The following is a 27,922-nucleotide window of genomic DNA, read 5'->3' as shown; positions in this document are numbered from 1 at the left end:
CTCATAAGTAAATGGAAGAGGCTATAGATATTGTAATTCTGGCATACACACTTCAAAGTCTCTTGAGTATGAAGGAAGTTTAGAAAACACTGTGTAGGGGATATTTTCAACAGGTCTTTAGGGAAGAAAGTGCTATTTGTTTGGAAAATGCTTCTAACTAATTGGATTGCTGAACGGCCACGGCCACCCAGTAAACTCTTGTACATCTCAATGTTGCATTTGCAGAAGACTTACTCCTCTTGGTGCAGTTTCATTGAATTGAAAGGAGTAGAGCTTCTAGGTATTTTTTAACAAGGCAGTTTTTCATTAATAAGGTCAGTGGATTAAGTGGAAGTGAATGTTAAAGATGTATCTTAAAATTCAAGAAATCTTTGTTTGCAAGAAACCAGGCCAGAAAAAGTTTAATTCATTGTGCAGGTAACAATGAAATATTTAAACTACCCTTCTAATAGTGGGGATTTATGTTACCTTATTTATTTCTATTTCTATTATTTCTTAGAAAGTGATAATTACAAAAAGCCTTTTAAGGGTGATGGTATGCGTTACTATATTTCCATAGACATTCATGACCTCTGATAACCTTTAGCCATTTACCAGCAAGTGAATATTTTCTCCAGATTTTACGATGTTTCCTTTGTATTTACTACTTTTTTGTTTGTTTGTTTGTTTGTTTGTTTGTTTTGTGGTGTTTTGGTTTGGTTGGCTTTTTTTTTTAATTCTATGCTGAGATTCTCAACCACCACTGAATTTTTACCAGTTCAGGAATTAACATAATGGCCTGCGAATGATTCCTTTCTGTGTGACGCATCTCAAGATGAAGCTGTAAACTATGTGCGCACTATATGAAGCTGTTTGTCTAGCATGTTCTTTTTCCATTATAAGGTTTAACTTTCCCTTATCATATACAGTGACATACTTTAAGAAGCCATTTCCATTACTGTCAGTGGTTCTAGTTTTATACTCATAGCCAGATGCAAAACCCACTAAGGTCAATGAAAAATGCCCTTTGACTTCAGTGGTCCTTATGTGAGATTACTTATGTCTTGAAATATATTTTTGTAAAATAATACCTTGAGTTTATTTGTTTATAAGTATTTTCAGTTATCTTTATTTGTGTTAGTAATTACAGTAAGTGGTAACTAGTAACTATTTTGGGGTTCATTTAACACCAAAGACCCAGCAGTGATGTAGGAGTGATCTGGATTCTGTACTGCTTCTGCATAACCAGAAGTAAACATTATGTTGGAATTAATTAGGTTTCTGGAAAGAAAATGAGACTGCAAAATTCATTCATGAATTTGCACAGATGAAACCAGAGGTGTAGCTCTGCATTATAACTGTGCTGTTGTTAATGATGAATAGAAAGAGAAAAACCCTGCTCATTTTTGAGATTGTAGGCTGTGTGCTGCTGGGCAGGCAATTAGAAAGGTACCTTCCTTCTTATGAACAAAACACAAGTAAAAATTAATTCATTGCAACAGTATCATGTCATTCCGCAATATATGAAAAATTGTTTAGAGTGTACATAAACTTTTAGTTCTTTTTAAATATGTAATTCCAGGTGTATATTTTAAAAGAAAAAAATTAGAAAAGTATAGGTAAACTCACCTTGCTTCCAGGTTTTGATGTATAAGCTTAAGTAACCATGTAAATGTTAAGTGACCCTACAGCAGTTTATATAGTTTCTGTACTCGTAGAACTGTGAGCAGGAGAAAAACTGAGCTACTTTTTTTATAATCAGATAAATTAAATTAATTATAGCATTGATAAAGTTACAGTAGGAAGTAGATAACGTTAAATCATATTTCAAAGTAATTATTTATCATAAAAATCTATGATTAAGGGCAAAAATTTTGTGAATAGATGAGTAAGTTAAAGGAAACACTTTTTTCTTTGCTTCATGATTATTCAGGTGTTCACAGTAGCTTATATAAAGAAGACTTAGAATAAGAGAGGTTTTATACATATATAGATAGATAAATAGATATAGGAACACTATGCAGTGTGAGCTTTGTTGAAAACTCAATGCTGTGTGTTATTTCTCTCATGTATATGACTGTTATAAAATGCCATCATATTAACTAAGCTTTGCTAATTTTCAGTGTATTTCTGGAACTTTAGCTAGAGCTGTAGTTAGATTGGGCTTTTGTTGAATGGAAGCAGAAGTGAAGCTTCTGAGCTTTGTGAGGAACTTCAGGTTTTATCACTCATAATTAAAAAGTTGATGGGAACCAGCAGTACAGCTTTATAAAATAGCAAATGCTTCTGGTGCTCAGCAGGTTTCATGTCTGTGAAAAACACTGTTTCATGGGAACAATGATTATCTGAGACTAACTTTCACTCCAGCCTCCTCTCTGAGTTAATTTCCACCCAAATTCAGTAATTTGACAGACACAGGAAAGGGAAGAGCCTCAAACCTATTATTGATGCCTCTTCTTTCTCTTGACATAGCTGCTTTTCTCGCTGTTCACCAGTATGATCATAGACTGCAGCTCTTTTTAATGGTCATTTTGTATATTTTTTAAGTTATTCAAAAACCTCTCTTTATCTCTCAGCATGTTTTTTCATGGTGCTAAAGATTCTGTGGAAATTATTGCCTTGTACTTTTTTTTTAATGTTGTTGAACAAAACCACAAAAAAAATAGAGAAAGAGAGAAATGTAAAGAAAGCAATCTTAAAGTTTGTTTTTAAAATTCTAGAGGTGGCTTACACCATCAAAATTATTTATTTATTGGATAAGGGCAAATATTTTTAGGAACTAACATTGGGCAAGAAAACATGAAATGCTAAACTTTATATATACATTATTTTGATTATGTGACAGTTCTGTGTCAATCCACATCCTCTCAAATTATGTTTAACAATCTAGCATACCATTCAGATAACTAATTCAAATTAACCTACAGTTCATGTTAGCATAAATCAGTTAGAAATTTAGTGAGAAAATATTTGGAACTACAGGTTTTCCTTGTTTTCTTTTCATCATAAGAAAATGATCTTACCTTTTTTGTCTTAGTTTCTTCATTTGTAAAGTGGGCCAGATGTGTGGATGGATTGCTGCTGGGTATTGCTCCTGAAAGATATTTAAATGCCCAACTCATAATCCTAAGCAAGAACTGGTTTTGCACATGGAAAACGTTAAAGACCTTGCTGTTATGATGGAAAAGACAATAAAGTAACTATTCCAGTTAAAAGTTGCAAATACACTCAGCAAAATGTTTGCCCTCAAACATTTGAAACTCCAGCTTTGACCTGATGGGAAAAAGGAAATTGTCCTTTGTACTTTTTGTAAAGAATTGTTGTTTTCATTTTGCAGAAGCTGTCTCTCAAGCTAGAGGCCAGGAACCTTATTTATTTCCCTCCCGTTTTGTTCTGAAACTATAAGTATGTTGAAAAGAACGAACTAAAAGCTTTGGCTAAGACTTTTCAGATGTTCGCAAAACAAAATTAACCTTTGACATTTTACTTAGGCTAAAAAATGGAAGACATTTAATCTTTGTTGTTGAGAGCGCAGATGGTTGAAAAATTGTATTAATAACAAAAAAAGTATTTTATTGTTTGTAGTGCTGCCAGTGTGGATACGACAAACAAAACCTAGGGAATTCAAACACAGTAAGAAACAATACGTGACTTGAAATATTAGATAATCCATGGCTGAGTACACAGAGTGGTTTTAGGAGAACATGAAATTTAATATACCAGCTCAAGCCATAAAACCCATCGTCTATCAAATTGAACAGCCTAATGTGTCTAAGTTTAACATTTTAAGAGAAAAAATACTCCCATAAAGCAAGTAGGTTACTGTTAAAAGATGTAGATGGTGGTGAAAAAATTCCCCAATCCTCCCCTGACCTTCAGTGTTGATCAGTTCATCCATGAAACACAATACCACATTTTTTTTCCTTAAATCTGCTTGTAAAAATAATAATAAATTTGTAATAAGCCTGGAATTACTCCAGTTATTCTACCTCCTCCAATGATTACAGTTTCTCTGGATGAACATCAGTGCAAACATTGTTAGAATGTAGCCTATCAAACTTCTTTCTCTTACGCTGGGGTGTATTCCTGGACTTTTTGATGCTCTTTACCATCACAGGCATTATATATGAATTGCTAAATAGACTCAAACCTTCAGACATATAAGTGTATTTAGCTGTGACCTCAGCTAATAGGGGAATTACCTTTTATAAATAGGAAGTTAATGTTGCAATGCAGTGGCAGATGAATAACATACAACAGCACCATTCCTGTAGATCAGATAAGAAAAATATACATTATATACTTAAATGGTATAAGTCCATATAGCTTCATCCACTGCAAAGGAGCTGACCTGACTAATACTGGAGCTTTCATGAATGTCATATATAAATGATAAGTGGCCAATAGTGTAGAATGGGATGCCTAATTTGTAGGGAGAAATATGATGACACAGATAAAGAGGGTGTGAGAGGTAAATGTAGTAAACAAAATACTTTTTTTAAAAGTGTAATTTTCAAAGTATGACTTTGGGGATTTTTTTTAACCAAATTGTACCAAACTTAATGGTTTTTGAGCTGCGTTAATTTAAAATTTACAGTAAAAGAGAAAAGCAAAGAAAACCAGGGTCACTGTGAAGAACAACAGAAGGTTGGCAACTAATGAGCTTGATTCTGCTAAGGGACTAAAGAATTCATTTGTCTTGTTACTGATAGAAGAAACAGAAGGTATCATGCCAGAGACAGACACATTTTCCTGAGGGAAAGAAAACTGTTAAAGACCTTGCTGTTATGTTGGAAAAGACATAAAGCAATTACTCCAGCTAAAATTTGCAAAGCATTAAGCCCAGGTGAATTTGATTGCTGAGTTCTGAAGGAAGTAGCAAGAAAAATAGTTAAAATTTCAAATACATGTTTTTGATTCATAGACTCATAAGAACAAGAGATCTTATGAAGGTCATCAACTTAACTGTTTGACATTACACACAGGAAAATGTCAATACAATGTGTATCAAAGGAAACAAATAATGACACTTTAAATGGCAACTTATTAAAATTTTTCACCAGTAACAACAGCCAGATAACTTGCTTCTCTATACGGTCCCAAAGTATAATATCCATTTACAACAACTGAGAAGCTCAAATCTATAATTTTTCTCCTGATAGCTTTTGCAATGTAATGCATGCCTTTCAGTACAAGATTCAGTGCACCATGAAAGTTATTAAAACTTTAGGAGTTGTCTGGTATCTATTGAAAGTAATATAAAACTTAAAAATCTAAACACCTTAGGTGTGTAATTATTTTCACACATTATTCAGCAAAATGCTAATTTATACATTCATGCAAACCTGCTGCAGAAATTGCATTACAACCTAAGTACCAAGAACAGTAGAAAATCTTGTCCTCTAAATATGGAGTTTAGACCTAACTTTGGCAAAGTATGTAAACCTTTGCCTGTAGATGATGAACTCCTTTTGGATGAATTTATTATTAGAAGCAAAATTCTTTGTTCAAAACCCATGAAGCAATCTATGGTATTTTAGAATTATAGTAAGACACAAATACTGCCAGCACTAAATATACAGAGAAAAACTTTCAATATCCACATCTGTATTTGAGAAATAAATAGATTTTGATATGTAATATATATATGAATTCTTGCAGCGGCCATGCACAGAACCGATGTTGCTTTTTGAAGTGCAATCTACAGAAAAACTACAAGCACTTTAATGTAAAGTTTGGATTGTGCAAAAAGCAATAGTTCTAGCAACCTTTGCTAGTCTTATCACTTCTACTGTGAACATAGACAAATAATTGGTTTGCCTGTTCTTTGAGCTTCCATTTTTCCATGTAAAGCTAGACAACAGTTTTTACAGGACAAAGTAGAGAACTAAAATATGGATATGAAAGCTAAATGAGTGGTTCAGTCACATCTGTAATTTTAATCAAAACATTGTATTTTAGAAGATTTGTAGAAATCTATAGACTAAGTAAAATTCATTCTCTACAACCTACTTATTATTTAGTTATTTTAATGGTTCTGAATCAACCAAAAATTATGGTATAATTACTTTGTACAAAAATAATTCTCCTTACCGCATGCAATAAAGCAAGTATTGTGTGAACAGAACTAAGCATACTTTTAAATAGCTAAACAATTTTTTTTCAGATGGTTAAGCTGCCTGTGTTACTAACATTACTAGAGATATTTCTTGGTATCAATACATGTAGTAAAAATATGGTCTGAACTTTTTGGAATTATGAATCATGGCTCTCAGTCTTCCATCTAACACACCTGTTGTCAGTTGACCCCAGCCAGCAGCTTCACAGTCATACAGCCACTCGCTCACTTTCCCCCAGCAGGACAATGGGAAAAGCAAAAGTTAGAAACCCCTTGGGCAAGATAAACACAGTTTAATAAGTGAAGGAAAGAGGGGAAAATCCAAGTGATGCAAAGGCAATCACTTACCCACAAGCAGACTGATGCCCAGCCAGTCTCCAAGCAATGGCTACATTTGAAGACAAAACCTCCCAGTTTTATTGCTGAGCGTGGCGTTATATGGTATGGAGTATCCTTTTGTCCAATTTAGGTCAGCTGTCCCATCTGTGTCCCTTCCCAACTTCTTGCCCACTCCCAGCCTACTTGCTGGGTGGCAGAATAAGGACCAGAGAAAGCCTTGGTGCTGTTCAAGCACTGTTCAACTATAGCCAAAGCATTGGTGTGTTATCCACACTGCTTTAGTCACAAATTCAAACCACAGCACCATATGGGCTGCTACAGGGAAAGTTAACTCCATTCCAGCCAGACCCAGCATACCACTACAGTCTTTCTTTGGTAGGTCGTGTACATGTGTACTTTTGCAGGTATTCAGTTCATTGCATAGCCTAAAACATATACTTTGACCTCCACAAACTTAAATCTCTCAATGTACATTAAAATGCTTCTGAAATAATTAGTAAAATATACTATCTCTTTACTGTCACTTTGTTCTTAGCTTCCTTGTCAGGTGCAAGACTATCCTGCATAGGCGTTGTAAGTATTCAGTATGGAAGTGGTATATTCTTTACATTTCAGCTTATTCAGGACCTTGATGTCCATGAAGTACATGAATGAGCATGGTGTGATGAACTTCAGCTTGATACTTAACAGAATACTGGCCAGAAGCAATCTTACCTCTATTAGAGGTTTCCTTTAAGAAAGTGTATAAGGGTGTATGATGTTTTGGAAGACTGCAAGAAGGGGAACATAATGCCAAATTTTAAAATTGCAATAAAAACCAGCCAAGTCTAGCTTTCCAGCTTAAACTTTAGTTCCTGGAAGACTTTGGAACAAACATTCAAGCAAATGATTTGTTAGCAGTTGCAAACTAAGGAAGAGATGAGTAACAGTAGACATGTATTTGTCAGCAACAAATTACATTAAACAAATTCTTCAACAATTGTTAGAGACTGTCAAGAAGCAGCAGATGTCATATATTCTTAAACAAAACTTTAGGCACTGTCTAACATGACATTCTCTTAAGCAAGCTAGGAAATCTTGGGGTAGATAAAGTTTCTAAATTGCTAGTAAATTGCGTGCAAAGTTGGCTGGGTACCTGCAAGTTGTCAGTGATTCTCTGTCAAAGTGAAAGGACAAACTGACCACAGGCATCACTCCTGGAATCAATTCTTTGCTACTTTTCTTTAATCAGCCTGGGTGGTAGAACATAGACCAAGTTTCTTAAATCTGCGATAACACAGAGCTGGAAAAGAGAAACAGTATACTCAAGAACAAGCTTTGCATTCAAAACCAGCTTGACAAATTAGCAAAAACGACCAAAAGATATGCTAAAACTCTGTGGAAACAAGTGGAAGGTGCTAGGCGTAGGAAGGAATTATGGACAGTAAAAATATGCTGTAGAAAAAAACTGGTGAAATACTGTTTCTTTGGAAAAGAATCTGTGAGTCTGCATGTATCACATTCTGAACAGGGGTCAGCAAAGCCATGAAGTCGTAAAAAAAATCTAAGAACATTTTATCTCTTGTAAATGGAAATAAAGCTTGTAAAACATGGAGAAGTAATTATCCAATTCTGCTCCGTGCTGTACTCCAGGCTGGAATTCTTCATCCAATTTTGAGCATTGCATTTTGCCAACAAAGTAGACCTATGAAATAAAAAACAAAAGAATTGGGGTTATGTACCTTACAGGAGAAATGACTAAGGGAGGACCTGATGGCAAAGATCAAGTTTGTAAGGGGGTGGTATAAAAAGGAAAGAAATAATCTGTTCTTCTTTTGTCCATGGTAGATAGGATAAGAAATAATGGGGTTAAATTGCAGCAATTAAGAATAAGTTTAAACATTAGGAAGAACTTTCTAATGATAAGAAGAGTGAAACACTGAAATAGATGTAATGGGAGTGGGGAATGGGAAGACATTAGATAAATATTATCAGGATTGACATAGACATAGTTTATCCTACACTAAGGCAGAAAAACATGCTGGATGGTTCTGGTTTTAATCACGATTAATTACATTGATACATCCCTGGAACAGAGTAAAATATCCTGCTTAGCAGCTGGTGGCCACAGAATTACATCTTCCAATACAGTAAATGCCAAAGACGAAATGTGCTAGTAGCTGTAATAAGTCAGTATCTGATTCTTTGCCTTTTAATATAAAATATTTTTGCCTTCAGGTTAGAATTAATGATCTATTTTTTTCTCTTCCTTACTCCCAGTAGCCAGATTGTGGGAAAATTCTGCTTGTTTCTACTTGGACGAACCACGGGGGGTGAGGGCTTCAGCAGGAGTTTGTTACTGGAAGGAAGAAAGGGACAAGTCAAAGGACAGTGGTGGTAGAAAAAGTGGAGCTGCGGCGCTGTTTTTCTGTAATGATTAGAAAATAGGAAGAGAATCCAACAACACAAACCATATTTTGGTTTGCTTGGTTTGGACCTTACAGGGTTATGAGTAACCCAAGAAATGACAGAATGAAGTCTGAAACAGCATAAACCTTTGGTGAAAATTTGTTGCTTCTCCTGTCTCTGCTTTTTAGATCCTATAGTGAGATAAAGAAGTAGATGAGGAAGTCTAAGCGAATTGTTTGTATTTACCTCTTTCCTGAAGGGGCTTGATGTTTTGGCACATAATGTTATTGCAATGAATAATATGTGGTGCTTTTGTTGTTCTGGTTGCTTTTTGAAGACCCTGTAGTTTGGACCCAACTGAACTGAATATTTCTCTTCCTTATTTCTCTCCTGAGAAAGTTTTTCTGCATATATAACAACATTTCTTCTCTATTACGCTTGATAAGAAGAGATTTTTTAACTTTCCTCTTGGTGGAAAAAAAGTAAGTCTTCTTTATTTTCTTCTGTTTGCCATTTTGTCCTTTATATTAAATCTACAGTTCTTTCTACATAAAGCCAAAGGGGAAAAGGGAAAGTCTACAATAAATTAAATTAGCACTTGGGAGGCATTTACTAAAAATAAGTACATATATCTGGGGTGCAGAATATTCTGATCTTTTTCTTGCCCACTTATTGATAGCAGCAGAGTTGCTTTTTGTTATGATAGAAATTGCAAAAATAGTCTAAATAGTGCTATTGCTAAAATAGTAGTCTAAACTGAGGAACAGCTAGGATTCTTAGAATAAGCAAGTATTTAAGACAATAAACTACTTCCATGGGCACTTTCCCTCCTTAGTTTCCTAGCTGAATAAAATAAGGAGTTCACAAATGCTCATCACATTCAGCACTGCATATTTTTTCCTACTTAACAAAGTAGAGTTTTAGAATTAAATCCACCATCTAAAAGATCACAACAATTTTCACAGACATTATGGTCTAGAGAAGCAGCATTATACACAATTTAAACAATTCTCCTGTTTCAATAAAATACTATATGGCTCATATGATTCCTACCTGATCTTTCATAAAAGTTTAAGTCTGGACATCACCTACCTGTAGACAAAATATTGTATGCCTAAGCCTAGCCAAATCTTCTGTCTTGGCTTTTATTCTTCATCTTTCCTGAATCAAATTAAAATTCCCCTATTGTGTTTTCTTCAGCTCAGCTATGAGTGGAGGAAATCCTAGATGCACATGTTCACTTGAATTGAATGACCCTCACATCAGTCTCGAGCACCACTTGTGCTTGCATGGAAACATTTACTACCAAATTTTCTGTCTGCTTCATGGAGGCATTTGTATGTATAAACTGCTGAGGTCCTTCCATGAAAGACACTATAGAATCACAAAGAGGTTTTATTGCTTAACAAAGTGTGGATACTTCATCAATGAACTAAGAAGATTCCTACCTGCAAAGATATGAACTCAGTGCTCAGAGCCTGAGTATACGGAATCAGCTGAAAAGGGAGAGTCATTTTTTGTGATAAAGCTTCAAAAATAAAAAAAAAAAAGTGAGTATAAGCAGAATGAACAAAAATTAACCCTAGGAAGAACCCATTTAAGAGGGTATTTCCCCCAAAACAAAGTAGTAAGTTCACCTGTAAAAGTATGGATTTACAAGATTAAATGCTTTGTTTTAACACTCTACATTATTTACTAACTATAATTATTCTGTGAACTCCATATTGGAGTCATGGTATATCTGTAGCTGCCTGTAGAGATCAAGACCCATTTTTTCTCTTGATGTTTGTTTATTAATAGTCTTGTGAACTGTCATTTCCATCTTGTTCAAAACATCATAGCTATGTGATTATTTTTTGTGAGGAGTGGCGCTCGTGTCTTAAGGGATGAAAATGCTTTCTCAGAATCTGATTTTTCAAGGTACTGTGTAACTCCTGCATGCTTTTTTGAGGGCTAAATGGGTTTTTTTCATACATATGAAGTCTGAGTGTGCTAGAGTTCCAGAGTCTACTGAAATATATTTGCACCGCTGTAAAGGAACGTAGCAGCCCTCAAAATCTCTTCAGTCCTCTGTGTAGCACAATGAATGTAATTGCATATTATATGTAAATTCACATTCACATTATCTCTTCTAGAGAGGGCCCTGATCAGCAAGGTAACGTGTCCTGTTTTACCATACAGTTCCTCCATTTCGGTTGTTCAGTTCCTCTACAAATATTTTTCCTCCCCTTCAAATCGCTATTAAATTAGCCATGTAATATTTTGTTCACAAACCGACATACACCAGTGACAGGATTTGTTGATACTGCACTGGAAATCAAATTTGGGCATATGGGTTTGCTAATTTCTTAGTGAAAAGTTGTGTACTTGCCTAAGGTACTGATCCTGTATCAGTCTTGATTTGCATGAACAACATCTCTCTAAGTCAGTGGGAGATGTTGGTAGAGATTGAGGTCACTAATGCACACTTACTACTATGCTTTCCATGGCAGAGCAGGCTGCCAGAAAATATATTGCCTTGGAATTATTTTGTTTGACTCTCTATAAGTTAATACTGTGTTTTCCAAACCAGCCAAGTGCTTTCTGAACGATTGTATGTGAGGTACTACTTCACACTGACTAATGGGTGTAATTTTTATCCCTGGATATCAAGCTCAACTAGTCTAACCCTGACTGGTAAACTGACCTCCAGCTTTCTCTTATAGCAATCAATAATTCTCCATGCATTGCGCTAGAAGCACAATGAGCAAAGACTTCAAATGGTACAGATAATCACAATCATGTTTGTAGTTTGTACTGAATATATTTAGACTGTTCTTTGAAGGGGAAAAAGGCAATTATCCATTTTTTTCTACCTGAGCTTGGAATTACAACTCATTTTTTAATAAAAGATCTTTAAAAACCCCCCAAAACAGCCCACCTTGGTATAGTTTCTTTCACGTGACCATGAGATACACTCAAAGAGATATACAGGAACATACCTGAAACAACAGTACTGTTTCCTTTAAATGACCGCAGTAAATATATTTGTTAAAGAAAAATCGATACAGAAAGAAAAATTAATCACTGCTCCTGGGGAAAGAAAATAAAGTGTCTCAGATGCTTTATAATTGTTCAGAAAATATTTGTGGGAGGAATGACTCCTGGAAAACCTCCCAAGGTCAGTGAGATCCATGGCATTGTGCTGAGTAAGTTACACTAATTCTTATGCACTTGGTTTTCCCAAAATAAATTGCTATTCTTTTTCTTCTTCTTTTCCTCTTCTTTTTTTTTATTCTTCTTTTTCTATTGTTGTTGTTGTTGTTGTTGTTGTTGTTCTTCTTCTTCTTCTTCTTCTTCTTCTTTTCATTTGCCTTTAGTCCTTATATTTGATAAGAAAACTACCAAAACTTTCCAGGAGGGAATATCCAATTTACATGAGTGAGTGGGATCACTTTTATATGTAAATGATACCAAAATGTGTGTCACTGTTGCACAAAGATGACTAAGCTCTCTGTGCAAACTTCAGCCTTTAGGGCCCAATCCTGTAATCCAGTCGCAAAATTCCTATTGACTTGCAATTTCCAGTGGGACTTTTATCTTGTTTCAGAGAAGCATAGCTGCTGTTAGTGCTACATGGTAAACTTCAGTTTTCCTTTGAACCCACCACTGTTTTCTTCCAGCATGTGTGAACCCTGTTCTTCAGTTTCTGCAGAAGCTGGGACTTAGAAGGCATGTGTTGTTTCTACCCAAATTAAATCTGTACTCCACTTTTCACTGGATTTGACTTATGTTCTTTAATGTTTGTGACTATAGCTATTTTTTACAAATTTTGACAAATGAGAAAAAAATAGCCAACACTTGAATGAGATCTTTTTTCTAAATGCCTTTCTCCTCTTTTTATGCTCCAAAGTGTATGTAACTGAATGATGCAATTCTAAGAGAAGAATTCCAATTTAAAATGTGTTTATGAGGGTTTCAGCCAGAGATTTGAACTTGTATTATAAGGGACTTACACCAGTTCACATATATTTCAAGTAGCTCTCTTGTCTCAGTGGAGATACACGTAACCATATCTTCCATCAGAATCTGCACTTTCCCATTGCATACTCACTCAATTTAGATGAAAAATTTATTTGACCTATTTTAATAACTTTACTATCACAAATCATATCTAAATATGTGGGTATGTAGGCATTCACAAATAAAACATATGAAGATGATTTCCCTGTGATAGTATCAACATTTTCTGTGTTGTTTTTATTTCATCTTATAAAACACTTAGCCTTGACCTAATGTATAATATGCAGCTGGTGAAGCAACAACTATACACTAGAGATGGCACTAAGCTCATTTTAACTACAACATAAACCCAGGTCTTGAAAGCATTGTGGTAACTTCCATTACACTAAAAGCTATTGATTAGAAATGCTTCCCTGGCAGAAAGAGGGGACTCATGAACTCATTGTGTTCCAATGATTCACCATGAGATCTCAATGGGAGTTGCAGATGCCAAGTAGCATTACAGCAGATAAACCATGAAAATCAAGCAGCAATCCAGGTCTTATCCAAGCTGTATAAATTAATGAAAAGATTTCTATCCATCTGAATGGGTTCTAAACATCCCATTGTATGTCATAAAAACTATTCCTGCCCATTTTTTCTATTCCACTTATTTTTTACTAGAACTTTACTTGTTTTGATTATTTAAATTTTACACTTCTCATCAGACTACTTGTTACTGAAGACAGAAAAGGCATGTAATGTAGGATATTACATAAAGGACATGTCCTTTTTATGTAATTTGATTGTAGTATTCGTTAGGATACATCTTTTACATGTCTTTTAAATACATGCAGATATCATTGATACAAGATGTAAGAGAGTAATAACAGCAAAGTTGTTTAAAGGTTATGCCAATGCCCTAACCAGAAGGTGGTGTAGTTTAACAATTTGGCCCACTACAGAAAATGGTGATAATTCACTAATAATGCAGACTGCATAAAAAATGATGGGTGTCAATATTGAATGTTAAGAGGTGCATTCAAAGAGATGAAAGAAAAACACTTGAGCCCTTGATATTCTAAACTACTTTTGGAGACAAATGGCTTTTTGGGAAGGGAGAGTTGGTTTGTTTTAATGGAAGTAAAATGAGGTGGCTGTTCTATATGCATTACAACCATGTTTTGGGAAATGTGCTTTGAATTTTTTTCTTTTTCTAAGAACCAAATTATTTACGAGCATTAGATGCTCTTCATAACACACACTTTTGGAATAAGGATACATTTCTTAAAGCAAGAAGGCATTTGCTACAGGCTGTAAAAAGCAGAATGAAAAAATGGATCAAGCACTTTTTAACTTGCTATATGAAGAGGCTTTGCAAACGAAAATAATTTGAGTTATGTTGTTAGTGACTTTTGTACAGTTCTTATAATTTTGTTTTGAAGCAAACTACAATTACAGGACAGCAGTTCCTTGAAGTATTTTCTTTAAACAAAAGAACATGCAACAAATTCAAAATCCTATTAATCGATATTGCTTTTTCAAGCCATAAGCATCTTCATATGCATTAGTCTTTGTTTTGTTGAATTATAAGGACACTTTTCCTGAAGCTCAGTGTTATCTATTTCTTGGCATGATATGATATTTTGGAGGAGTTTTGTGTTAGTAAAGTAAAATTTTTTTCCTATGTTCAGTGTGAAGATTGCTTCTGGTTTGGTTTCTGTATATATTAATAGTTGGACCATAGCACATCATTTATTGTTCACTATGTTGGCTGTATTCATTACATTTATACACACTTTACATTGCATAAGGTATTTTTATTACATGAATGAATGTGCATATGCTTATGTAGTCTATGTACTCAATATATACTCATAACAATTCCACCTCGTTCAAATATGAGTTTCTCTCTTAGTTGATGGTTAGTTGCTGAGGTTATTTCTTTATTCTGAAAATGTAATTGAAAAAAAAATATGCAAGAAATGTTTGTGGTTTGTTTGGGAGTTTTGTTAACTTGATTAAGTACATAGGTTATATGATACACGATCCTTGCTTTCATGATTATAAATCTGTGAATTGCCTAATGGCATAAATACTCTGCCGGGGAGAAATTTTAATTATGGTTTAGATGTAGGAGTTTTTCCACTTTGGGAAACCTCAGAATTATTCCTCCTCTTCATGAATAAAAACTAGGAAGCAGGTGATTTGTGTGCTCGTTTCAATAATGGGCCAACAATCAAACAAGATTTCTGTTATTCGCTGGGATTTACCTTACAGAGAAGGATTTCTCCTGTAGGACAGTTTGCTTAGTCCACTTGTTATTAAAATTTTGTTTTAATAATATAAGAAATACCATTTTATATCATGCGTAAGATGTAACCTCAAAAGAATGCTAAGACATACATTCAGAACACATTTAATGGATATATTTTTTCATATTACTCAACCAATAATATGCATGTCTCCTCAGAGATTTTCTTCTATAGCTCTACATTTAGATGTTCTCATTAATTTCCTTCTAAACTTCTATTTGACTCAGTCCCATGAAAGGTCATTACAATATTCCCTACTGTCCCCTTAATGTGTACTACAGGGCAATACACCACAGAGACAACTTTTCATGAGGAATTATTATAATTGGTTCTGATAAAGTTTTAGCCGAGAAACAGTTCTTCACTAAAGAATCCCATGTTGATTTTTCTTGATGCCAACATCTTTGTCATTCTAACCAATTTGCCAGCTGTAGAAGAACTGACAATAGAAAAGATGCTTTACTACTTTTTCATCTGCAACATGCTACTGTGCTAATGTATTATGGTAGATGAATTACATCACAGCATAACTATACAAAAACTAATCTCCACATGGCCTATACTGAAGATAAGGTAGTTTAGAAAAAAATGTAAAATCATAGAACCATAGAATGGTTTGGGTTGGAAGGCACCTTAAAGATCATCTAGTTCCAACCCCCCTGCCATGGGCAGGGACACCTTCCACTAGACCAGGTTGCTCAAAGCCCCATCCAACCTGGCCTTGAACACTTCCAGGGATGGGGCATCCACAACTTCTCTGAGCAACCTGTTCCAGTGCCTCACCACCCTCATTGTGAAGAATTTCTTCCTTATATCTAATCTAAATCTACCCTCTGTCAGTTTAAAGCCATTACCCCTTGTCCTATCACTACACGCCCTTGTAAAAAGTCCCTCCCCAGCTTTCTCGTAGGCCCCCTTGAGGTACTGGAAGGCTGCTATAAGGTCTCCCCAGAGCCTTCTCTTCTCCAGGCTGAACAACCCCAACTCTCTCAGCCTGTCTTCAAAGGAGAGGTGCTCCAGCCCTCTGATCATCTTCATGGCCCTCCTCTGGACTCGCTCCAACAGGTCCACGTCCTTCTTATGTTGGGGGCCCCAGAGCTGAATGCAGTACTCCAGGTGAGGTCTCACAAGAGCAGAGTAGAGGGGGAGAATCACCTTCTTCGACCTGCTGGTCATGCTTCTTTTGATGCAGCCCAGGATACGGTTGGCTTTCTGGGCTGCAAGCGCACATTGCCGGGTCATGGTGAGCTTCTCATCAACCAACACCCCCAAGTCCTTCTCTTCAGGGCTGCTCTCAATCCATTCTCTGCCCAGCCTGTATTTGTGCTTGGGATTGCCCCGACCCATGTGCAGGACCTTGCAGTTGGCCTTGTTGAACTTCATGAGGTTCGCACGGGCCCACCTCTCAAGCCTGTCAGGGTCCCTCTGGATGGCGTCCCTTCCCTCCAGCGTGTCGACCGCACCACACAGCTTGGTGTTGTTGGCAAACTTGCTGAGGGTGAACTCAATCCCACTGTCCATGTCCCCAACAAAGATGTTAAACAGCGCCGGTTCCAATACTGACCCCTGAGGAATGCCACTCATCACTGGTCTCCACTTGGACATTGAGCCGTTGACCGCAACTCTTTGAGTGTGACCATGCAGCCAAGTCCTTATCCACCAAGTGGTCCATCTGTCAAACCCATGTCTCTCCAATTTAGAGACAAGGATGTTGTGCGGGACAGCATCAAATGCTTTGCACAAGTCCAGGTAGATGACGTCAGTTGCTCTTTCCTTATCCACCAACGCTGTAACCCTGTCATAGAAGACCACCAAATTTGTCAGGCACGATTTTCGCTTAGTGAAGCCATGTTGGCTGTCACCAATCACCTCCTTATTTTCCATGTGCCTTAGCATAGTTTCCAGGAGGATCTGCTCCATGATCTTGCTGGGCACAGAGGTGAGACTGACTGGCCTGTAGTTCCCCGGCTCTTCCTTTTTTTCCCTTTTTAAAAATGGGGGTTATGTTTCCCCTTTTCCAGTCAGTGGGAACTTCATCAGACTGCCACGACTTCTCAAATGTGATGGATAGTGGCTTAGCAACTTCATCCGCCAGTTCCCTCTGGACCCACGGATGCGTCTCATCAGGTCCTCTGGACTTGTGCACCTTCAAATTCCTTAGATGGTTTGAGCCTGATTTTCTCCTACAGTGGGCGGTCCTTCATTCTCCCAGTCCCTGCCTTTGCCTTCTGTGACTTAGGCAGTGTGGCTTGAGCGCTTGCTGGTGAAGACTGAGGCAAAAAAGTCATTGAGTACCTCAGCCTTCTCCATATCCCGGGTAACCAGGTCTCCCATTTCCTTCCAGAGAGGGCCCACATTTTCCCTAGTCTTCCTTTAATCACTGACGTACCTATGGAAGCTTTTCTTGTTGCCCTCGATGTCCCTGGCCAGATTTAATTCTATCAGGGCTTTAGCTTTCCTAAACTGATCCCTGGCTGCTCAGACAATTTCTCTGTATTCCTCCCAGGCTACCTGTCCTTGCTTCCACCCTCTGTAGGCTTCCTTTTTGTGTTTGAGTTTGTGCAGGAGCATCTTTTTCATCCATGCAGGCCTCCTGGCATTTTTGCCTGACTTCCTCTTTGTTGGGATGCATGGCTCCTGAGCTAGGAGGAGGTGATCCTTGAATATCAACCAGCTTTCTTGGGCCCCTCTTCCCTCCAGAGCTTTATCCCATGGTACTCTACCAAGCAGATGCATGAAGAGGCCAAAGTCTGCTCTCCTGAAGTCCCGGGTAGTGAGCTTGCTGTGCTCCCTCCTTGCTGCCCTAAGGATCTTGAACTCCACCATTTCATGGTGGCTGCAGCCAAGACTGCCCTTGAGCTTCACGTTCCCCACCAGCCCCTCCTTGTTGGTGAGAACAAAGTCCAGCATAGCGCCTCTCCTCGTTTGCTCCTCTATCACTTGGAGAAGGAATGATTAAAGATTAGCACCAGAATATATATCCATGTAATTTCTTTCAGAAAGGAACAAAGGTAACAAGGAATACTTCAAGAACTGTCAAAGGTGACATTATAGTGGGTGTCTGCTATAGCCCACCTGACAAGGAAGAACAAGTGGATAAGGCCTTCTACAGACAGATAGGAGGAGCTTCACATTTGCAGGCCCTGTTCCTCATGGGGGATTTCAACCACTCTGATGTATGCTGGAGGCACAACATAGCAGGATATAAGCAATCCAGGAGGCTTCTGGAGTGCATTGATGATAAATTCCTCCTCCAAATGATAGCAGAGCCAATGAGGAGAGGTACTCTGCTGGACCTCATACACCAACAAGGAGGAGCTCACTCGGGATGTGAAGATCAAGGCAGCCTTGGCTGCAATGACCATGGTGTAGTTCAGTATCTTGAGGACACAGAGGAGGGTGAGAAGCAAACTCACAACACTTGCCTTCAGGAGAGCTGACTTCGGCCTCTTTAGAGATCTGCTCAGAAGAGTCCCATGGGATCAGGCCCTGGAGAGAAGAGGGTCCAAGAAAGCCAATTAATATTTATGGATCATCTCCTCCAAGCACTAGAGTTCCATCCCAGCAAATACAAAGTCAGGCAAAAATGCCAGGAGGCCTGTGTGGATGAACAAAGAGCTGCTAGCCAAACCCAAACACAAAAAGGAAGCATACAAAGGGTGGAAGCAAGGTCAGGTAGCCTGAGAGGAATACAGAAACATTGTCCGAGCATCCAGGAATGAAATTAGGAAAGCCAAAGCCCAAATGGAATTTAATCTGTCCAGGGATGTCAAAGACAACAAGAAGGGCTACTATAAGTACATTACTGACAAAAGAAAGACCAGGGAAAATGTGGAGCTATTGCCAACAAGATGGGGAACCTGGTGACACAGGACATGGAGAAGGCTGAGGTACTGAATGCTTTCTTTGCCTCAGCCTTTACTAGCAAGACCAACCTTCAGGAATCCCAGGTCCCAGAGACAAAGGGGAAAGGCTGGAGCAAGGAAGATGTACCCTTGGTGGAAGAGGATCAGGTCAGGGAGTACTTAAGCAAACTGGGCACACATAAGTCCATAGGGCCTGATGGGATGCACCCACAAGTGCTGAGGGAGCTGTCAGATGTCATTGTGAGGCCACTCTCGATAATCTTTGATCAATCATGGCAGCTGGGAAAAGTACCCAAAGACTGGAAGAATGCAATGTCACCCCCATCTTCAAGAAGAGCAAGAAGGAGGACCAGGGAACTACAGGCTGATCAGACTCACTGAGATCCCTGGAAACACGATGGAGCAGCTAATCCTGGAAACCATTTCCAGGCACATTAAGGACAAGAAAATCATCAGGAGTAGTCAGCATGACTTCACCAAGGGTAAGTCATGCTTGGCCCACTTCATAAACTTCTATGATGAATTGACTGACCTGGTAGATGAGAGCAGAGCACTGAATGTTGTCTACCTGGACTTCAGTAAGGCCTTTGACACTGTATCCCATAAGATCCTCATAGAGAAGCTGCTGATGTACGGGCTGGATGAGCAGTGAGGTGGCTTGAAAACTGTGTGAATGGCCAGGCCCAGAGGATGATGATCAGTGGCACAAAGTCTATTTGGAGGCCAGTGACTAGCCCCAGGGATCAATACTGGGTCTGATCCTGTTTAACATCTTCGTTAATGATCTGGATAATGGTGCAGAGTGTACCCTCAGTAAGGAGGAGAACCTTCAAACTAGGAGGAGTGGCTGATACACCAGAAAGTCATGCTGCCATCCAGAGGGACCTTGGCAGGCTGGAGAAATGGGCTGACAGGAACCTTATGAAGTTCAACAAGGAGAATTGCAAAGTCTGGCACCTGGGGAGAAACAACCCTATGCACCCATATATGCTGGGGGACACACAGCTGGAAAGCAGCTTTTCAGAAAAGGACCTTAGGGCCCTGAGGGACGCCAAGTTGACCATGAGGCAACAATATGCCCACCAAGTTGGCCATGAGCCAACAATATGCCCTTGGGGCAAAGGAGTCTAATGGTATCCTGGGCTGCATTAGGCAAAGCATTGCCAGCGGGCCAAGGGAGGTGATATTTCCTCTCTACGCAGCACTGCTGAGGCCACATCTGGAGTACTGTGTCCAGTTCTGGGCTCCTCAGTGCAAGAGAAACATGGACATACTGGAGAGAGTCCAACCAAGGACCACAAACATGATGAAGGGACTGGATCATCTCTCCTATGAGAGTCCCAGCTGAGAGAGCTGGGGCTGTTTAGCCTGGAAAAGAGAAGGTTCAGGGTGGGTCATGTTAATGTATATAAATACCCGAAGGGAGATGCATAGAGGACGGAGCCAGGCTCTTTCCAGTGGTGCCCAGTGACAGGATGAGAGGCAGTGGGCACAAACGGAAACACAGGAGGTGCTGTCTGAACACCACGAAACACTTTTTTACTGTAAGAGTGACTGAGCACTGGCACAGGTTGCCCAGAGAGGTGGTGGAGTCTCCAACGTTGGAGATATTCAAAAGCCATCTGGACATGGTCCTGGGTAATCAGCTCTAGGTGGCCCTGCTTAAGCAGGGAGGTTGGACCAGATGACCTCCAGAGGTCTTTTCTACCCCAACTGTTCTGTGATTCTGTGAATCTGCTATTCTGTGATATTGATTAAACTGTTAGGAAGAGAAGAACTACCTCTGACTTGGTTTGGGTTCATTTTATAGACGTCCGCAAAATGTGACTGTCTTGAAACATCTACTACCACTAGAAATTTTAATTGTGTAGTTCTGAAATAGGAACAGTCATAGATGAAAAATTAATGTAGCTAGCCATAATATACATGCAATCAGGGTTTTGCAAAAGCATGTCAGGTACAGTGTCTCCTTGTCAGGAGCCACCTTTTTCACCTATTCTAAACTAATGCCTGCAAGTTTTTTACATCACTTAGTAGCCTTATAAAAGTTACCGTATATATTCTTATGTCAAGAAAATAACTGTTTAACCAATTCATATCAAAGTGATTAATGAAAATCAAGGATTGTTGTAAAGCATGTTTACTGATTGCGATGTATGCAAGTACTCTGTACACATGGCAGCTCAATCCAGGCATTCACATGGCTACAAAAAAAAAGAATATTGTTGCTCAGTTCCTGTAAAATCATGAAGGAAATAAAAAATATATCAATTCTTACTTTAGCTAAGGATGACCAGATCTTCAGTGAAGAAATGTTGATTTTTTTAAATTGTAACATTTCTTGTAATTAGTTTCATTGTCATTATCTATAACTACTAATTAATCAGAATAACTTTCAGCATTAGCATTGAAATGATTGTAGACTAGTAAAGGAGAAAATTAAGTTAAGTTCTTTAAAAAAAAATAGAGATATCCATATTGTTCACTCGCAGTCACAGATAGCTGTGATTAAATTTTAATTTGATGTCAAATTAAACACTTGGTTACAGCATGCTGACTTCCAGAGTACAGCTCCACTCACTTCAGAGGGAATTCCCATTTAAACAAGCAGAAAGTTTGTTCTGTATCATTCTAAAGGCTTCCAAAGGCACGTTCAGCTCAGTTCACATTCATAAAATGAATCTCAGTAGTAGCCAAGAAAATTTTATGGTGACTAGCTAAAGAACTGTACAACAAAGTGATTTTGAATATTGTTACTCTATTTTTAATTGTGCACATTGTGTTTTCTACATTTTTTAGCTGCTAACTCTGAGGAACACTTCATACCAAATTGTCTTCAGCCACTTGTGTTAAAGTCATAGCATCACTGATAGCACACAAACATTCCTCACTTTTGTATAAAGACACTGTATGAATACAAAAATATGGCTAGCTTTGCATGCAGTCCTATTAATTTTGGTGTTATACTAGTGTAGGAAGGCACAAATATCCAGCTACAGAGTCAGGGCCTGAGCGAATGTCTCAGATGGGCAGAATGTGCAGTCATATGTCATCACCCTTTAGTAAGTATTACAAAGGAGAAATATTATATTTACGCAGTAGAGATTGTGACAGTGTAGATAGCTGCCAGTTCACCATACAATACAAAACCAGTAGAAGAGTTTTAGGAAGCATTGTCTAAAAACAATATTCTTCTCATGGATAAAAACATGACCTCTCCTCCTTTGAGTATCCTGCTCATGTTATCCACTGGATCATCACCTTTGTAAAGCTGCCATACAGTTGGAAAATTACTTCTGCCGTTCAGCCACTGCACAGCATTTTTACTCACTGTCAGCTCAGCTAATCCTATTGTATTAATGGGTCTAACAGACCAGTTTTGCTGAAAGGATGATTGGACAGGGATTTGATTTCTTCTGATAGTAACTGGGGCCTGATTTTGCAGCCTCTTGTATAGACATAATTGACTACACAAAGCACAGCGCAACAAGGAATGAGATTTACTGGGCTAGTTTCTACTCTCATGTACGCTAAAAACAAGCATGAATAATTCTGAAAAAGCTTTATTCCTCATTTCACAACTGTTTCTTAAAGCAGTTGTTGAAATAAGTTATTTTATGAATCTTTCAAATTAATTTCAAAACAGACATTCTTAAAATAGAAATACCTGCATCACCCTGCATCACTTTTATAGAACATAATCTGTTCTTGCCATTACTCTCTGCCAGCCAGAATAGTTAATTCTGTATGAAAGGTTTTGATAGGAATATCCTGAAAATATATTTTCATGCCATTTACCCAGCAGAGCTAAATTGGAGAAAATCCAAAGGAATAATAATAGTGCTAGGAAGAAAAGAGGAGTTATGGTAAGATGTACATCCTATGTAAAGCAGACCATATACAGTTAGTCCTTAATTCTAGTTAGTCTATCCATTCTCCGTGATAGGAAATAAGGCCTCTAGTGATTACAAGGAAGAGGTCTAAAAGCACAAATCAAAGTAAAGTGCACAAATCCCAGAGATTTTCAATGGAAATTGAATGTTTCCAATCCAGAGAAATAGTCCCAGAGGCTAAATGGAAAAAGAGCAGCAGTTCTTAAAGAATATCTGGTCACTGAGTGAAATACGTAGATTTAAACTGCGTTTCATTTTCTGCTTATACATGGAAATTAAAACACTGGGGAGGGAACGTGGTTCTTTGACTCGCCTTCACTTATGCAAATTACTTATTTCTCCTTTCATTATCTCTAGTATTAGTATTACTAAATTCAATTATTAAAAAACCTTTGATTCCACCTTTGTGGTTACTGCAGCCATGACACAGGTGCAAGAACACTTGTCCCAGTGACTGATGCAAATTTCTTTAAAGCATTGACATATTGCAAGCAGGTCTGAAGTTTAGTACATCTGAGACTAGCCAGACCCATTTTGGAGAAAAAGAATTAAATTTAATGAGGTGGCCAAATAAGGCCAAAGTCAAATTTCTTGGGATTGTAATATAATTAAAAAGCAGTCGTTTTTATATCTACATCATGATCCCTCCCCTGAGTCAGTCCAAGTTTATTTAGAAGTATGGTAAAAATTACTAAAAGAAGAGGACAAGTAACTTTCAAAAAATGTCAGTTCTAGGAAGTAGTAGAGAAAAAGGAGATATAAGTATCAAAGGTGTGCTTATTTATTAACTACTGTGGCTCCAAAAAAGCACAAGTCTATTCAGATATGCAATATCTAAAAATGTGTAACAATAAAATAATCATAGATTAATAGCATTAAACTAAAGCAATGTTGAGTGATTTCACATTTGATACACTTGTGATGATAAATGATTGAAAAGTGATAAAGCTGCATAACTTTAAACTGCATACATTAAACAGCATACATTTAAGCTGCATACATTAAACAGCACAAAAAATTGTTGCCTCAGAAAGAGTATTAATTTAATTTTGTCTTGATTTTGATTTTGTTTGTCATCTGCAGACAACTGGAGAGGGTGTTAGAAAATATTACAGGGTGTAGAAGTAAATTGGGAGTGGGGGTATTTTCCCATTGGGAACAATAGTAATGATTTGTCTGAATGATTTCCCCCCCCCCCATTATATTTGAATTCTTCATGGGAAACATTTCTCAGTGAGCTCTTTGTGCAAATGATGCAGAGACTGGTTCTGAAAAAACAATTTATTTGAACATTTTTGTGTTTAACAGGGTGTCAAAGTATTTGCTGCTGTTTATGCTTGGTTTCTGTTCTAATTTGACTAGAGAAAATTCATAGATTCATACAAGTTACGGCCAGAATGTACTGCTATGAAAATATTAACCTGACCTCCTAAATGGCAAAAGGCAGAATTTCTACAATGCAGCCCAAAAGCAATGATTGATATACAGTTTCTGTTAGAAAAAGGCTCTGTCTTAAGACTTCAGGGAAGAATTTCTCAGTATTCCTAGTGCTTATTTTATCTTTATTGAAAATTTTCGTCTCATTTCCAGTTTGAACTTTCTGATTCTCGATCCCAGCATTTGTCTGGTTGAAAGGACTTCCAGGTAACAAGGATCTTCCTCCCGACACTGATAGCTACAGACTGGCTTCAAGACACCTCTTAATCGCATCTTTGATGTATTCAATAGATCGAGCATCTTAGGGCTTTCATTGTAAGACATGGTTGCTGAGTTTTCTTAGGTTTTTAATGCCATGAATGACTGTGGGAAAAGTTTTTTTCTGAAACCTCTTTCATTTTTTACTTCCTTTTAAATATATGAGCACTGGAACTAAACACAGTAATGGTTTTAGTTATGCCACAAAAAGTAATGCCATTTTCTATTTCTGTTCGTCATTTCTTTGCCTGTGCATTCAAGACTTGCACTGCCCCCCTTACTTGCTGCTTCACACTAGGAGCTCATCTACAGTAGCTTAACTAAAATGGTCTTGTCATTATTTCATTCTCAATGCACTTGCGATACATAGCACTGTCTAGAAAAAGTGGCCTCACCTAGAGTAATTTCATGATCTTAGCAGAATTTAGAGAGATGTACTCAATTTGGGATGATGGCTTTGCCTTGTACAAAACTGGCAGAACCATCTAATTGTGCCCTAATGATCCTCATTTGGCAGAAAGTCTCGCCCTCATTTTTGGTCAAGACAGGTCATCTGTGCTCCTGACGGTATCACACCCTTCTCTTGAGTCTCGTACAGGGCATTCCAGAAAAGAAGGGATCTTCACAGAGATGTAGATAGAAAATGGAGCTAGAACAGAACCAAACTCCTGTTATTCTGAAATTTCTTCCTTCCACCAAAAAAATCAATAGAATCCCTGTTATATTATATTGCTACCCACTGCACTGGAAAGTCCTCTGAATAGGTCCACCCAAAGCTGTGTGGAGTCTGGGAGAGGCTGTACATTGACTTCAGATCTAATGGGGCCATGTGGAAATGTAGGAACTCCTGGGCCCTCTTCCCTAGATTCTGGTGGATTTGCAGATTTTGCGGATGAATCCCAAATTTTGTTCCATGTGGCCCAGCTGTAGGAAATGCTGCTTCCCTATTTACTCAATATTCAAGCAGAAGGCTGCAACAGAATCAGAGTTCTGTACTAGGTATCTTTATAATACATTTCTAATTATTCATAATTACAGTCGATAATTACAATCAATATTTACAGTGTTTTTCAAAAGTACATTTCAAAAAAATGCAAATAATCCTAGTGGAATTTGTCAGATACACAGCACTTGAGAAGGCCAATGCTAATAGCCACAGATTTTTCGATGTATTGCTTTAGTTCGTCATTATTGAGACTATGACTGTTCATGCTTTCTAACATACTTTATAACATACTTCATGTTTTCATATCCTTTCCAAATATTTTCTTTTGAACAACTTGTTAAATAAAACAGTTGCTCTAACAATTTGAGAAACTGATGCGACAGGCTAAGTTACAGTATACAAGAGATGCTGGGTGCAGTCCCATAGAAAAAGCTGCCTCTTGAAATGACATTTTCCAGTACAGTATTTTTAAGTAGATAAATTTATAGAGAAGTATATCTATGCATTATTCTTTGGGGAAACAATCTTAAAATATCGTATCTTAAATTTCTAGCCATCATTTTTATTGCAGGACACCTGCATAAAAATAAGCTTTATTTCAGGCTACTTCCCCACTATGTGTACTACTGAATATCTTACAAAATTTCATAAACTACGTCTGTGGTATATTATATGCTTTATTGTTGGCAAAAGTGATGTTGAACTATAATTTTGATGAGGAAAAGGAACCTATAAAAATGCCACTTCTAATACACTATTTCTTATTATGTTATTTCTAGAATGCTATTTCTGTAACTTCCAAATACTAATGTACTGTTTCATCTCTGTATCATGAAAATACTGTTCTTATATAATTGTCAGGACAAATATTGTGCTCTGTGTGTGGCTAAGGTGTAAATACTCTAGCAGAAGAAAAAAAATGTAATAGCAGAAATAACCACAAAACATATGAACAGTCACTTATTTTTTTAAAAAATCAAGGTTTCCATGAAGTATCGCCAAATATTAAAATTATTCTTGAATTAATAAAAATATCCTGTAAAAACATGGTTCCCATTTTTATATCACTGAATCATAGTAATATGCTAAAATGATTACAATTGGTTGGGCTTTTGCTGCAAAAAATATGGAGCAGATTCTACTCTCAGCTCAGTAGGGACAGCCTGGGACAATTCATCTGAAGATAATAAGCCAGATTCACAGCCTGTGTAAGTTGTATAGTTCTACTGATTTCAACAATGTCACGCCAGATTTAAATCAACTGAATATTTGGCTCAATACGTGCAATCAACGGATTACACCAGTAGCGCTGAGAGCAGAATTTGGCCAAAGGAATTAGGTTGTAAACACAGAAATCAGCAGTGCAATATAGTATCGTTGTTGGTGGGGGTGGGGGAAGCTCTAGGAAATAAGCATTTGCAGTGGACGAAGAGCTGTCTAGTTCTTCAAGTGAGTAGCTCTGTGCAATGTGAAAACAGAGGACTTTTCACATCTACTAGAAGTCAGAGTGCTGAAGAGAAAGTTAACTCTCTGGCCAGTCATCCGGTCGCTAGTGGAGGCTGTAAGGCCTTTCTGCTCCTCCGCCGTTGCACTGACAGTCCCTTTTAGCCCCTTGTCTCATACCTGGGCTGTGCGTTGGTGAAAATCATTGGTATGATCAGCTGATGCAGAAAAGGCTAAGAGCCGTTCTGTGCCAATGCCTACAGCAGCGAGGAGATGGCACTTAGGGTCTTGAAAGCCTCTGGTTCCACTGATGCCAACAGAGCTACTCAGTACATAAATTTTACACCAGTGCAACTGTAATGACATAAATACAGTTACTCCTGATTTAAATGAGGAAAATTTTGTTCCCTCCAAACTGCAAAACTGAGACGTTGATAGTATACGTGGCTTTAAAGAGTTTTCCTTTTTTTATTTTTTTTTTTTTAATAAGAGTGGCTGGAGTAAGCAAAACGAATAAAAAGCAGTTAGAATTTGGGTCTTCTGGCTTCTTAGTCTCTGCTTAGAACAATAGGCCATGCCAAGAAAATGGGAATAAGGAAAGTCAAGCAAAGTGTTAGTGATATGGAAATATATCAGCCATCATGAAAAAACACCTTAAATAAATAGTAATGCCCAACGCTAATCTAACGTAAAAACCTTGTAAAGTACCATAAAGAAGCTGAATTAAATTTTTTCTTGGATTGCAAAGCTGTTTAAGATGGTTTAACTTACCATGACAAAAACATGCGGAAGAATGAATTTTCATTGCTGTTTACTAGTTTATAGGGGTTTGGCTATATATGCTGTTTTATTCACAGAGCAGGAATTCAACACTTTCAATTTTATTTAATTCAAAATGCTTTGACAGTTTAATTTACTATCACTTAAAAGTTTAATCAATCAGATAGTTAGGGGAAGCT

At 37.6% G+C, this 27,922-nt stretch overlaps 1 protein-coding gene across 17 annotated transcripts in view; it reads left to right on the top strand.

Moving 5' to 3' along the window:
- The window catches only part of NRXN1 (neurexin 1), a 735,915-nt gene that overhangs the window by 48,838 nt on the left and 659,155 nt on the right, over positions 1-27,922 (top strand). The window lies entirely within an intron of this gene.

Source organism: Mycteria americana, chromosome 3 (assembly GCF_035582795.1).
Source record: "Mycteria americana isolate JAX WOST 10 ecotype Jacksonville Zoo and Gardens chromosome 3, USCA_MyAme_1.0, whole genome shotgun sequence".
Classification (NCBI taxonomy): Eukaryota; Metazoa; Chordata; class Aves; order Ciconiiformes; family Ciconiidae; genus Mycteria; species Mycteria americana.
Note: the sequence above shows the minus strand (reverse complement) of the source record. Positions and strands in the feature narration are given on the sequence as shown.